Below are 15,345 nucleotides of genomic sequence, written 5' to 3'. Positions count from 1 at the left end.
GTTATAATAGTGTCCGGTTATAATAGTGTCTGGTTAAACTAGTGTCTGGTTATAATAGTGTCTGGTTAAACTAGTGGCTGGTTATAATAGTGGCTAGTTAAACTAGTGGCTGGTTAAACTAGGGGCTGGTTAAACTAGGGTCTGGTTAAACTAGTGGCTGGTTATACTAGTGGCTGGTTAAACTAGTGGGTTAAACTAGTGGCTGGTTAAACTAGTGGCTGGTTAAACTAGTGGCTGGTTAAACTAGTGGCTGGTTAAACTAGGGGCTGGTTAAACTAGGGTCTGGTTAAAATAGTGGCTGGTTAAACAAGTGGCTGGTTAAACTAGGGGCTGGTTAAACTAGTGACTGGGTAAACTAGTGTCTGGTTATAATAGTGGCTGGTTAAACTAGTGGCTGGTTATAATAGTGGCTGGTTAAACTAGTGGCTGGTTAAACTAGTGGCTGGTTAAATTAATGGCTGGTTATAATAGTGGCTGGTTAAACTAGTGGCTGGTTAAACTAGTGTCTGGTAATACTAGTGGCTGGTTATAATAGTGGCTGGTTATAATAGTGGCTGGTTAAACTAGTGGCTGGTTAAACTAGTGTCTAAAATATTGTGGATGTCAGTGGGTGAATGACTGCATATTTCAATGGGAAACATCATCTGAATCATTTTTTCAAAAGGCTCAAAATGTTTAATTCATTCTCATCCCGAGGCCAGTATGTCCTACGGCGTTTTAACTTCACTATAATGTTTTTGGGGCCAGAATAACCCCATGTGAATCACTCACTCATTGTTGTGTTACCTCAGTCTGTTCGTTAAATGTAATTTTTCTTAGTGTTGTCTCATCTCCTAACAAGCCCTGTGGTTTATATAGAACTATCGGAACAAGAGACTGTTGCTGAGGGCAAATACAATGTAAATGGGGAACAACACACTAAGGAGGGAACAACACAATAAGGAGGGAACAACACACTAAGGAGAGAACAACACACTAAGGAGGGAACAACACACTAAGGAGAGAACAACAAACTAAGGAGGGAACAACACACTAAGGAGGGAACAACACACTAAGGAGGGAACAACACACACTAAGGAGGGAACACCACACTAAGGAGGGGACAGCACACTATGGAGGGAACAACACACTAAGGAGAGAACAACACACTAAGGAGGGAACAACACACTAAGGAGGGGACAGCACACTATGGAGGGAACAACACACTACGGAGGGAACAACACCCTAAGGAGAGAACAACACACACTAAGGAGAGCAGAACACACTAAGGAGAGAATAACACACACTAAGGAGGAAACAATACACACTAAGGAGGAAACAACACACACTAAGGAGGGAACAACACACACTAAGGAGGGAACAACACACACTAAGGAGAGAACAACACACTAAGGAGAGAACAACACACACTAAGGAGAGAACAACACACTAAGGAGAGAACAACACAAACTAAGGAGAGCATAACACACTAAGGAGAGAATAACACACACTAAGGAGGAAACAATACACACTAAGGAGGAAACAACACACACTAAGGAGGGAACAACACACACTAAGGAGGGAACAACACACACTAAGGAGTGAACAACACACACTAAGGAGAGAACAACACACTAAGGAGAGAACAACACACACTAAGGAGAGAACAACACACTAAGGAGAGAACAACACAAACTAAGGAGAGCAGAACACACTAAGGAGAGAACAACACACTAAGGAGAGAACAACACACACTAAGGAGAGCAGAACACACTAAGGAGAGAACAACACACTAGGGATGGAACAACACACACTAAGGAGAGAAAAACACACTAGGGAGGGAACAACACACACTAAGGAGGGAACAACACACTAAGGAGGGGACAGCACACTATGGAGGGAACAACACACACTAAGGAGAGAACAACACACCAAGGAGGGGACAACACACACTAAGGAGGGAAGAACACACTAAGGAGAGAACAACTCACAATAAGAAGGGAACAACACACTAAGGAGAGAACAACACACACTAAGGAGGGAACAACACACAATAAGGAGGGAACAACACACACTAACCAGAGAACAACACACTAAGGAGAGAACAACACACACTAAGGAGGGAACAACACACTAAGGAGAGAACTACACACTAAGGAGAGAACAACACACACTAAGGAGAGAACAACACACACTAAGGAGAGAACAACACACACTAAGGAGGGAACAACACACAATAAGGAGGGAACAACATACTAAGGAGAGAAGAACACACACTAAGGAGGGAACAACACACACTAAGGAGGGAACAACACACACTAAGGAGGGAACAACACACAAAGAAGAGAACAACACACACTAAGGAGAGAACAACACACACTAAGGAGAGTACACAACACACTAAGGAGAGAACAACAGACTAAGGAGAGAAGAACACACACTAAGGAGGGAACAACACACATTAAGGAGGGCACAACACACACTAAGGAGGGAACAACACACATTAAGGAGGGCACAACACACACTAAGGAGGGAACAACACACTAAGGAGAGAACAACACACTAAGGAGGGAACAACACACACTAAGGAGGGAACAACACACACTAAGGATGGAACAACACACTAAGGAGAGAACAACACACTAAGGAGAGAACAACACACTAAGGAGAGAACAACACACTAAGGAGGGAACAACACACACTAAGGAGGGCACAACACACTAAAGAGGGAACAACACACGAAGGAGAGAACAACACATAAAGTGTTCACCACTATCACCACTAACCTGGGGGATTTCTCCAGTCACCACTAACCTGGGGGATTTCTCCAGTCACCACTAACCTGGGGGATTTCTCCAGTCACCACTATCACCACTAACCTGGGGGATTACTCCAGTCACCACTATCACCACTAACCTGGGGGATTTCTCCAGTCACCACTAACCTGGGGGATTTCTCCAGTCACCACTATCACCACTAACCTGGGGGATTTCTCCATTCATCACTATCACCACTAACCTGGGGGATTTCTCCAGTCACCACTATCATCACTAACCTGGGGGATTACTCCAGTCACCACTAACCTGGGGGATTTCTCCAGTCACCACTAACCTGGGGGATTTCTCCAGTCACCACTATCACCACTAACCTGGGGGATTACTCCAGTCACCACTATCACCACTAACCTGGGGGATTTCTCCAGTCACCACTAACCTGGGGGATTTCTCCAGTCACCACTATCACCACTAACCTGGGGGATTTCTCCATTCATCACTATCACCACTAACCTGGGGGATTTCTCCAGTCACCACTATCATCACTAACCTGGGGGATTACTCCAGTCACCACTAACCTGGGGGATTGCGCCAGTCACCACTAACCTTGGGGATTACTCCAGTCACCACTAACCTGGGGGATTTCTCCAGTCACCACTAACCTGGAGGATTTCTCCAGTCACCACTAATATGGGGGATTACTCCAGTCACCACTATCACCACTAACCTGGGGGATTACTCCGGTCACCACTATCATCACTAACCTGGGGGATTTCTCCAGTCACCACTAACCTGGGGGATTACTCCAGTCACCACTATCACCACTAACCTGGGGGATTACTCCAGTCACCACTAACCTGGGGGATTTCTCCATTCACCACTAACCTGGGGGATTTCTCCAGTCACCACTAACCTGGGGGATTTCTCCATTCACCACTATCACCACTAACCTGGGGGATTACTCCAGTCTCCACTAACCTGGGGGAATTCTCCAGTCACCACTAACCTGGAGGATTACTCCAGTCACCACTATCACCACTAACCTGGGGGATTTCTCCAGTCACCACTAACCTGGGGGAATTCTCCAGTCACCACTAACCTGGGGGGATTTCTCCAGTCAACACTAACCTGGAGGATTTCTTCAGTCACCACTAACCTGGGGGATTTCTCCAATCACCACTATCACCACTAACCTGGGGGATTTCTCCAGTCACCACTAACCTGGGGGATTTCTCCATTCACCACTATCACCACTAACCTGGGGGATTACTGCAGTCACCACTAACCTGGAGGATTTCTCCATTCACCACTATCACCACTAACCTGGGGGATTTCTACAGTCACCACTATCACCACTAACCTGGGGGATTTCTCCAGTCACCACTAACCTGGGGGATTTCTCCATTCACCACTATCACCATTAACCTGGAGGATTTCTTCAGTCACCACTAACCTGGGGGATTTCTCCATTCACCACTATCACCACTAACCTGGGGGAATTCTCCAGTCACCACTAACCTGGGGGATTTCTCCAGTCACCACTAACCTGGGGGATTTCTCCAGTCACCACTAACCTGGGGGATTTCTCCAGTCACCACTAACCTGGGGGATTTCTCCATTCACCACTATCACCACTAACCTGGGGGATTTCTCCATTCACCACTAACCTGGAGGATTTCTCCATTCACCACTAACCTGGAGGATTTCTCCATTCACCACTAACCTGGGGGATTTCTCCATTCACCACTATCACCACTAACCTGGGGGATTTCTCCATTCACCACTATCACCACTAACCTGGGGGATTTCTCCATTCACCACTATCACCACTAACCTGGGGGATTTCTCCATTCACCACTATCACCACTAACCTGGGGGATTTCTCCATTCACCACTAACCTGGGGATTACTCCAGTCACCACTAACCTGGAGGATTACTCCAGTCACCACTAACCTGAGGGATTACTCCAGTCACCACTATCACCACTAACCTGGGGGATTTCTCCATTCATCACTATCACCACTAACCTGGGGGATTTCTCCAGTCACCACTAACCTGGGGGATTTCTCCAGTCACCACTATCACCACTAACCTGGGGGATTACTCCAGTCACCACTAACCTGGGGGATTTCTCCATTCACCAATAACCTGGGAGATTACTCCAGTCACCACTATCACCACTAACCTGGGGGATTTCTCCAGTCACCACTATCACCACTAACCTGGGGGATTTCTCCATTCACCACTAACCTGGAGGATTTCTCCATTCACCACTAACCTGGAGGATTTCTCCATTCACCACTAACCTGGGGGATTTCTCCATTCACCACTATCACCACTAACCTGGGGGATTTCTCCATTCACCACTATCACCACTAACCTGGGGGATTTCTCCATTCACCACTATCACCACTAACCTGGGGGATTTCTCCATTCACCACTATCACCACTAACCTGGGGGATTTCTCCATTCACCACTAACCTGGGGGATTACTCCAGTCACCACTAACCTGGAGGATTACTCCAGTCACCACTAACCTGGGGGATTACTCCAGTCACCACTATCACCACTAACCTGGGGGATTTCTCCATTCATCACTATCACCACTATCCTGCGGGATTTCTCCAGTCACCACTAACCTGGGGGATTTCTCCAGTCACCACTATCACCACTAACCTGGGGGATTACTCCAGTCACCACTAACCTGGGGGATTTCTCCATTCACCACTAACCTGGGAGATTTCTCCATTCACCACTATCACCACTAGCCTGGGGATTTCTCCAGTCACTACTAACCGGGGGATTTCTCCAGTCATCACTAACCTGGGGGATTTCTCCATTCACCACTAACCTGGGGGATTTCTCCAATCACCACTAACCTGGGGGATTTCTCCATTCACCACTAACCTGGGGGATTACTCCAGTCACCACTATCACCACTAACCTGGGGGATTTCTCGAGTCACCACTAACCTGGGGGATTTCTACAGTCACCAGTATCACCACTAACCTGGGGGATTTCTTCAGTCACCACTAACCTGGGGGATTTCTCCAGTCACCACTAACCTGGGGGATTTCTTCAGTCACCACTAACCTCTGGGAATTCTCCAGTCACCACTAACCTGGGGGATTTCTCCATTCACCACTAACCTGGGGGATTTCTTCAGTCACCACTATCACCACTAACCTGGGGGATTACTCCAGTCACAACTAACCTGGGGGATTTCTCCATTCACCACTAACCTGGGGGATTTCTCCAGTCACAACTAACCTGGGGGATTTCTCCATTCACCACTAACCTGGGGGATTTCTCCATTCACCACTAACCTGGAAGATTTCTCCATTCACCACTATCACCACTAGCCTGGGGGATTTCTCCAGTCACCACTAACCTGGGGGATTTCTCCATTCACCACTAACCTGGGGGATTTCTCCAGTCACAACTAACCTGGGGGATTTCTCCATTCACCACTAACCTGGGGGATTTCTCCATTCACCACTAACCTGGAAGATTTCTCCATTCACCACTATCACCACTAACCTGGAGGATTTCTTCAGTCACCACTAACCTGGGGGATTTATCCAATCACCACTGACACCACTAACCTGGGGGATTTCTCCAGTCACCACTAACCTGGGGGATTTCTCCATTCACCACTATCACCACTAACCTGGGGGATTACTGCAGTCACCACTAACCTGGAGGATTTCTCCATTCACCACTATCACCACTAACCTGGGGGATTTCTACAGTCACCACTATCACCACTAACCTGGGGGATTTCTCCAGTCACCACTAACCTGGGGGATTTCTCCATTCACCACTATCACCATTAACCTGGAGGATTTCTTCAGTCACCACTAACCTGGGGGATTTCTCCATTCACCACTATCACCACTAACCTGGGGGATTTCTCCAGTCACCACTAACCTGGGGGATTTCTCCAGTCACCACTAACCTGGGGGATTTCTCCAGTCACCACTAACCTGGGGGATTTCTCCAGTCACCACTAACCTGGAGGATTTCTCCATTCACCACTAACCTGGAGGATTTCTCCATTCACCACTAACCTGGGGGATTTCTCCATTCACCACTATCACCACTAACCTGGGGGATTTCTCCATTCACCACTATCACCACTAACCTGGGGGATTTCTCCATTCACCACTATCACCACTAACCTGGGGGATTTCTCCATTCACCAATATCACCACTAACCTGGGGGATTTCTCCATTCACCACTAACCTGGGGATTACTCCAGTCACCACTATCACCACTAACCTGGGGGATTACTCCAGTCACCACTAACCTGGGGGATTTCTCCATTCACCACTAACCTGGGAGATTACTCCAGTCACCACTATCACCACTAACCTGGGGGATTTCTCCAGTCACCACTATCACCACTAACCTGGGGGATTTCTCCATTCACCACTAACCTGGAGGATTTCTCCATTCACCACTAACCTGGAGGATTTCTCCATTCACCACTAACCTGGGGGATTTCTCCATTCACCACTATCACCACTAACCTGGGGGATTTCTCCATTCACCACTATCACCACTAACCTGGGGGATTTCTCCATTCACCACTATCACCACTAACCTGGGGAATTTCTCCATTCACCACTATCACCACTAACCTGGGGGATTTCTCCATTCACCACTAACCTGGGGGATTACTCCAGTCACCACTAACCTGTAGGATTACTCCAGTCACCACTAACCTGGGGGATTACTCCAGTCACCACTATCACCACTAACCTGGGGGATTTCTCCATTCATCACTATCACCACTAACCTGGGGGATTTCTCCAGTCACCACTAACCTGGGGGATTTCTCCAGTCACCACTATCACCACTAACCTGGGGGATTACTCCAGTCACCACTAACCTGGGGGATTTCTCCATTCACCACTAACCTGGGAGATTTCTCCATTCACCACTATCACCACTAGCCTGGGTCATCACTAACCTGGGGGATTTCTCCATTCACCACTAACCTGGGGGATTTCTCCATCACCACTCACCACTAACCCTCCATTCACCACTAACCTGGGGGGATTTCTCCAGTCACCACTAACCTGGGGGATCACCAGTATCACCACTAACCTGGGGGATTTCTTCAGTCACCACTAACCTGGGGGATTTCTCCATTCACCACTAACCTGGGGGATTTCTCCAATCACCACTAACCTGGGTGATTTCTCCATTCACCACTAACCTGGGGGATTTCTCCATTCACCACTAACCTGGGGGATTACTCCAGTCACCACTATCACCACTAACCTGGGGGATTTCTCCAGTCACCACTAACCTGGGGGATTTCTACAGTCACCAGTATCACCACTAACCTGGGGGATTTCTTCAGTCACCACTAACCTGGGGGATTTCTCCAGTCACCACTAACCTGGGGGATTTCTTCAGTCACCACTAACCTCTGGGAATTCTCCAGTCACCACTAACCTGGGGGATTTCTCCATTCACCACTATCCTGGGGGATTTCTTCAGTCACCACTATCACCACTAACCTGGGGGATTACTCCAGTCACCACTAACCTGGGGGATTTCTCCATTCACCACTAACCTGGGGGATTTCTCCAGTCACAACTAACCTGGGGGATTTCTCCATTCACCACTAACCTGGGGGATTTCTCCATTCACCACTAACCTGGAAGATTTCTCCATTCACCACTATCACCACTAGCCTGGGGGATTTCTCCAGTCACCACTAACCTGGGGGATTTCTCCAGTCATCACTAACCTGGGGGATTTCTCCATTCACCACTAACCTGGGGGATTTCTCCAATCACCACTAACCTGGGGGATTTCTCCATTCACCACTAACCTGGGGGATTTCTCCAGTCACCACTAACCTCGGGGAATTCTCCAGTCACCACTAACCTGGGGGATTTCTCCAGTCACCACTAACCTGGGGGAATTCTCCAGTCACCACTAACCTGGGGGATTACTCCAGTCACCACTATCACCACTAACCTAGGGGATTAATCCAGTCACCACTAACCTGGGGGATTTCTCCAGTCACCACTAACACCACTAACCTGGGGGATTACTCCAGTCACCACTATCACCACTAACCTGGGGGATTTCTCCAGTCACCACTAACCTGGAGGATTACTCCAGTCACCACTATCACCATTTACCTGGGGGATTACACCAGTCACCACTATCACCACTAACCTGGAGGATTTCTCCAGTCACCACTAACCTGGGGGATTTCTCCATTCACCACTAACCTGGGGGATTTCTCCAGTCACCACTATCACCACTAACCTGGGGGATTACTCCAGTCACCACTAACCTGTAGGATTTCTCCAGTCACCACTATCACCACTAACCTGGAGGATTTCTCCAGTCACCACTATCACCACTAACCTGGGGGATTTCTCCAGTCACCACTATCACCACTAACCTGGGGGATTACTCCAGTCACCACTAAACTGGGGGATTTCTCCATTCACCACTAACCTGGGGGATTTCTCCAGTCACCACTATCACCACTAACCTGGGGGATTTCTCCATTCACCACTAACCTGGGGGATTTCTCCAATCACCACTAACCTGGGTGATTTCTCCATTCACCACTAACCTGGGGGATTTCTCCATTCACCACTAACCTGGGGGATTACTCCAGTCACCACTATCACCACTAACCTGGGGGATTTCTCCAGTCACCACTAACCTGGGGGATTTCTACAGTCACCAGTATCACCACTAACCTGGGGGATTTCTTCAGTCACCACTAACCTGGGGGATTTCTCCAGTCACCACTAACCTGGGGGATTTCTTCAGTCACCACTAACCTCTGGGAATTCTCCAGTCACCACTAACCTGGGGGATTTCTCCATTCACCACTATCCTGGGGGATTTCTTCAGTCACCACTATCACCACTAACCTGGGGGATTACTCCAGTCACCACTAACCTGGGGGATTTCTCCATTCACCACTAACCTGGGGGATTTCTCCAGTCACAACTAACCTGGGGGATTTCTCCATTCACCACTAACCTGGAAGATTTCTCCATTCACCACTATCACCACTAGCCTGGGGGATTTCTCCAGTCACCACTAACCTGGGGGATTTCTCCAGTCATCACTAACCTGGGGGATTTCTCCATTCACCACTAACCTGGGGGATTTCTCTAATCACCACTAACCTGGGGGATTTCTCCATTCACCACTAACCTGGGGGATTTCTCCAGTCACCACTAACCTCGGGGAATTCTCCAGTCACCACTAACCTGGGGGATTTCTCCAGTCACCACTAACCTGGGGGAATTCTCCAGTCACCACTAACCTGGGGGATTACTCCAGTCACCACTATCACCACTAACCTAGGGGATTAATCCAGTCACCACTAACCTGGGGGATTTCTCCAGTCACCACTAACACCACTAACCTGGGGGATTACTCCAGTCACCACTATCACCACTAACCTGGGGGATTTCTCCAGTCACCACTAACCTGGAGGATTACTCCAGTCACCACTATCACCATTTACCTGGGGGATTACACCAGTCACCACTATCACCACTAACCTGGAGGATTTCTCCAGTCACCACTAACCTGGGGGATTTCTCCATTCACCACTAACCTGGGGGATTTCTCCAGTCACCACTATCACCACTAACCTGGGGGATTACTCCAGTCACCACTAACCTGTAGGATTTCTCCAGTCACCACTATCACCACTAACCTGGAGGATTTCTCCAGTCACCACTATCACCACTAACCTGGGGGATTTCTCCAGTCACCACTATCACCACTAACCTGGGGGATTACTCCAGTCACCACTAAACTGGGGGATTTCTCCATTCACCACTAACCTGGGGGATTTCTCCAGTCACCACTATCACCACTAACCTGGGGGATTTCTCCAATCACCACTAACCTGGGGGATTTCTCCATTCACCACTAACCTGGGGGATTACTCCAGTCACCACTATCACCACTAACCTGGGGGATTTCTCGAGTCACCACTAACCTGGGGGATTTCTACAGTCACCAGTATCACCACTAACCTGGGGGATTTCTTCAGTCACCACTAACCTGGGGGATTTCTCCAGTCACCACTAACCTGGGGGATTTCTTCAGTCACCACTAACCTCTGGGAATTCTCCAGTCACCACTAACCTGGGGGATTTCTCCATTCACCACTAACCTGGGGGATTTCTTCAGTCACCACTATCACCACTAACCTGGGGGATTACTCCAGTCACAACTAACCTGGGGGATTTCTCCATTCACCACTAACCTGGGGGATTTCTCCAGTCACAACTAACCTGGGGGATTTCTCCATTCACCACTAACCTGGGGGATTTCTCCATTCACCACTAACCTGGAAGATTTCTCCATTCACCACTATCACCACTAGCCTGGGGGATTTCTCCAGTCACCACTAACCTGGGGGATTTCTCCATTCACCACTAACCTGGGGGATTTCTCCAGTCACAACTAACCTGGGGGATTTCTCCATTCACCACTAACCTGGGGGATTTCTCCATTCACCACTAACCTGGAAGATTTCTCCATTCACCACTATCACCACTAACCTGGAGGATTTCTTCAGTCACCACTAACCTGGGGGATTTATCCAATCACCACTGACACCACTAACCTGGGGGATTTCTTCAGTCACCACTAACCTGGGGGATTTCTCCATTCACCACTAACCTGGGGGATTACTCCAGTCACCACTATCACCACTAACCTGGGGGATTTCTCGAGTCACCACTAACCTGGGGGATTTCTACAGTCACCAGTATCACCACTAACCTGGGGGATTTCTTCAGTCACCACTAACCTGGGGGATTTCTCCAGTCACCACTAACCTGGGGGATTTCTTCAGTCACCACTAACCTCTGGGAATTCTCCAGTCACCACTAACCTGGGGGATTTCTCCATTCACCACTAACCTGGGGGATTTCTTCAGTCACCACTATCACCACTAACCTGGGGGATTACTCCAGTCACAACTAACCTGGGGGATTTCTCCATTCACCACTAACCTGGGGGATTTCTCCAGTCACAACTAACCTGGGGGATTTCTCCATTCACCACTAACCTGGGGGATTTCTCCATTCACCACTAACCTGGAAGATTTCTCCATTCACCACTATCACCACTAGCCTGGGGGATTTCTCCAGTCACCACTAACCTGGGGGATTTCTCCATTCACCACTAACCTGGGGGATTTCTCCAGTCACAACTAACCTGGGGGATTTCTCCATTCACCACTAACCTGGGGGATTTCTCCATTCACCACTAACCTGGAAGATTTCTCCATTCACCACTATCACCACTAACCTGGAGGATTTCTTCAGTCACCACTAACCTGGGGGATTTATCCAATCACCACTGACACCACTAACCTGGGGGATTTCTCCAGTCACCAATAACCTGGGGGATTTCTCCATTCAACACTATCACCACTAACCTGGGGGATTACTGCAGTCACCACTAACCTGGAGGATTTCTCCATTCACCACTATCACCACTAACCTGGGGGATTTCTACAGTCACCACTATCACCACAACCTGGGGGATTTCTCCATTCACCACTAACCTGGGGGATTTCTCCAGTCACCACTATCACCACTAACCTGGGGGATTACTCCAGTCATCACTAACCTGTAGGATTTCTCCAGTCACCACTATCACCACTAACCTGGAGGATTTCTCCAGTCACCACTATCACCACTAACCTGGGGGATTTCTCCAGTCACCACTATCACCACTAACCTGGGGGATTACTCCAGTCACCACTAAACTGGGGGATTTCTCCATTCACCACTAACCTGGGGGATTTCTCCAGTCACCACTATCACCACTAACCTGGGGGATTTCTCCAATCACCACTAACCTGGGGGATTTCTCCATTCACCACTAACCTGGGGGATTACTCCAGTCACCACTATCACCACTAACCTGGGGGATTTCTCGAGTCACCACTAACCTGGGGGATTTCTACAGTCACCAGTATCACCACTAACCTGGGGGATTTCTCCAGTCACCACTAACCTGGAGGATTTCTCCATTCACCACTAACCTGGAGGATTTCTCCATTCACCACTAACCTGGGGGATTTCTCCATTCACCACTATCACCACTAACCTGGGGGATTTCTCCATTCACCACTATCACCACTAACCTGGGGGATTTCTCCATTCACCAATATCACCACTAACCTGGGGGATTTCTCCATTCACCACTAACCTGGGGGATTACTCCAGTCACCACTATCACCACTAACCTGGGGGATTACTCCAGTCACCACTAACCTGGGGGATTTCTACATTCACCACTAACCTGGGAGATTACTCCAGTCACCACTATCACCACTAACCTGGGGGATTTCTCCAGTCACCACTATCACCACTAACCTGGGGGATTTCTCCATTCACCACTAACCTGGAGGATTTCTCCATTTACCACTAACCTGGAGGATTTCTCCATTCACCACTAACCTGGGGGATTTCTCCATTCACCACTATCACCACTAACCTGGGGGATTTCTCCATTCACCACTATCACCACTAACCTGGGGGATTTCTCCATTCACCACTATCACCACTAACCTGGGGGATTTCTCCATTCACCACTATCACCACTAACCTGGGGGATTTCTCCATTCACCACTAACCTGGGGGATTACTCCAGTCACCACTAACCTGTAGGATTACTCCAGTCACCACTAACCTGGGGGATTACTCCAGTCACCACTATCACCACTAACCTGGGGGATTTCTCCATTCATCACTATCACCACTAACCTGGGGGATTTCTCCAGTCACCACTAACCTGGGGGATTTCTCCAGTCACCACTATCACCACTAACCTGGGGGATTACTCCAGTCACCACTAACCTGGGGGATTTCTCCATTCACCACTAACCTGGGAGATTTCTCCATTCACCACTATCACCACTAGCCTGGGGATTTCTCCAGTCACCACTAACCTGGGGGATTTCTCCAGTCATCACTAACCTGGGGGATTTCTCCATTCACCACTAACCTGGGGGATTTCTCCAATCACCACTAACCTGGGTGATTTCTCCATTCACCACTAACCTGGGGGATTTCTCCATTCACCACTAACCTGGGGGATTACTCCAGTCACCACTATCACCACTAACCTGGGGGATTTCTCCAGTCACCACTAACCTGGGGGATTTCTACAGTCACCAGTATCACCACTAACCTGGGGGATTTCTTCAGTCACCACTAACCTGGGGGATTTCTCCAGTCACCACTAACCTGGGGGATTTCTTCAGTCACCACTAACCTCTGGGAATTCTCCAGTCACCACTAACCTGGGGGATTTCTCCATTCACCACTATCCTGGGGGATTTCTTCAGTCACCACTATCACCACTAACCTGGGGGATTACTCCAGTCACCACTAACCTGGGGGATTTCTCCATTCACCACTAACCTGGGGGATTTCTCCAGTCACAACTAACCTGGGGATTTCTCCATTCACCACTAACCTGGGGGATTTCTCCATTCACCACTAACCTGGAAGATCTCTCCATTCACCACTATCACCACTAGCCTGGGGGATTTCTCCAGTCACCACTAACCTGGGGGATTTCTCCAGTCATCACTAACCTGGGGGATTTCTCCATTCACCACTAACCTGGGGGATTTCTCCAATCACCACTAACCTGGGGGATTTCTCCCGTCACCACTAACCTGGGGGATTTCTCCAGTCACCACTAACCTCGGGGAATTCTCCAGTCACCACTAACCTGGGGGATTTCTCCAGTCACCACTAACCTGGGGGAATTCTCCAGTCACCACTAACCTGGGGGATTACTCCAGTCACCACTATCACCACTAACCTAGGGGATTAATCCAGTCACCACTAACCTGGGGGATTTCTCCAGTCACCACTAACACCACTAACCTGGGGGATTACTCCAGTCACCACTATCACCACTAACCTGGGGGATTTCTCCAGTCACCACTAACCTGGAGGATTACTCCAGTCACCACTATCACCATTTACCTGGGGGATTACACCAGTCACCACTATCACCACTAACCTGGGGGATTTCTCCAGTCACCACTATCACCACTAACCTGGGGGATTACTCCAGTCACCACTAAACTGGGGGATTTCTCCATTCACCACTAACCTGGGGGATTTCTCCATTCACCACTAACCTGGGGGATTTCTCCAGTCACCACTATCACCACTAACCTGGGGGATTACTCCAGTCACCACTAACCTGTAGGATTTCTCCAGTCACCATTATCACCACTAACCTGGAGGATTTCTCCAGTCACCACTATCACCACTAACCTGGGGGATTTCTCCAGTCACCACTATCACCACTAACCTGGGGGATTACTCCAGTCACCACTAAACTGGGGGATTTCTCCATTCACCACTAACCTGGGGGATTTCTCCAGTCACCACTATCACCACTAACCTGGGGGATTTCTCCAGTCACCACTATCACCACTAACCTGGGGGATTTCTCCAGTCACCACTATCACCACTAACCTGGGGGATTACTCCAGTCACCACTAACCTGGGGGATTTCTCCAGTCACCACTAACCTG

At 48.8% G+C, this 15,345-nt stretch overlaps 1 protein-coding gene across 1 annotated transcript in view; it reads right to left on the bottom strand.

Annotated features, from left to right (window-relative positions):
• Positions 1–15,345, bottom strand: part of LOC139421845 (DCC netrin 1 receptor) — a 729,366-nt gene that overhangs the window by 470,062 nt on the left and 243,959 nt on the right. The gene's annotated exons all lie outside the window — the stretch shown is intronic.

Source organism: Oncorhynchus clarkii, chromosome 12 (genome assembly GCF_045791955.1).
Source record: "Oncorhynchus clarkii lewisi isolate Uvic-CL-2024 chromosome 12, UVic_Ocla_1.0, whole genome shotgun sequence".
Lineage (NCBI taxonomy): Eukaryota > Metazoa > Chordata > Actinopteri > Salmoniformes > Salmonidae > Oncorhynchus > Oncorhynchus clarkii.
The sequence above is the reverse complement of the archived record's forward strand: the minus strand, read 5'-3'. Positions and strand labels throughout refer to the sequence as shown.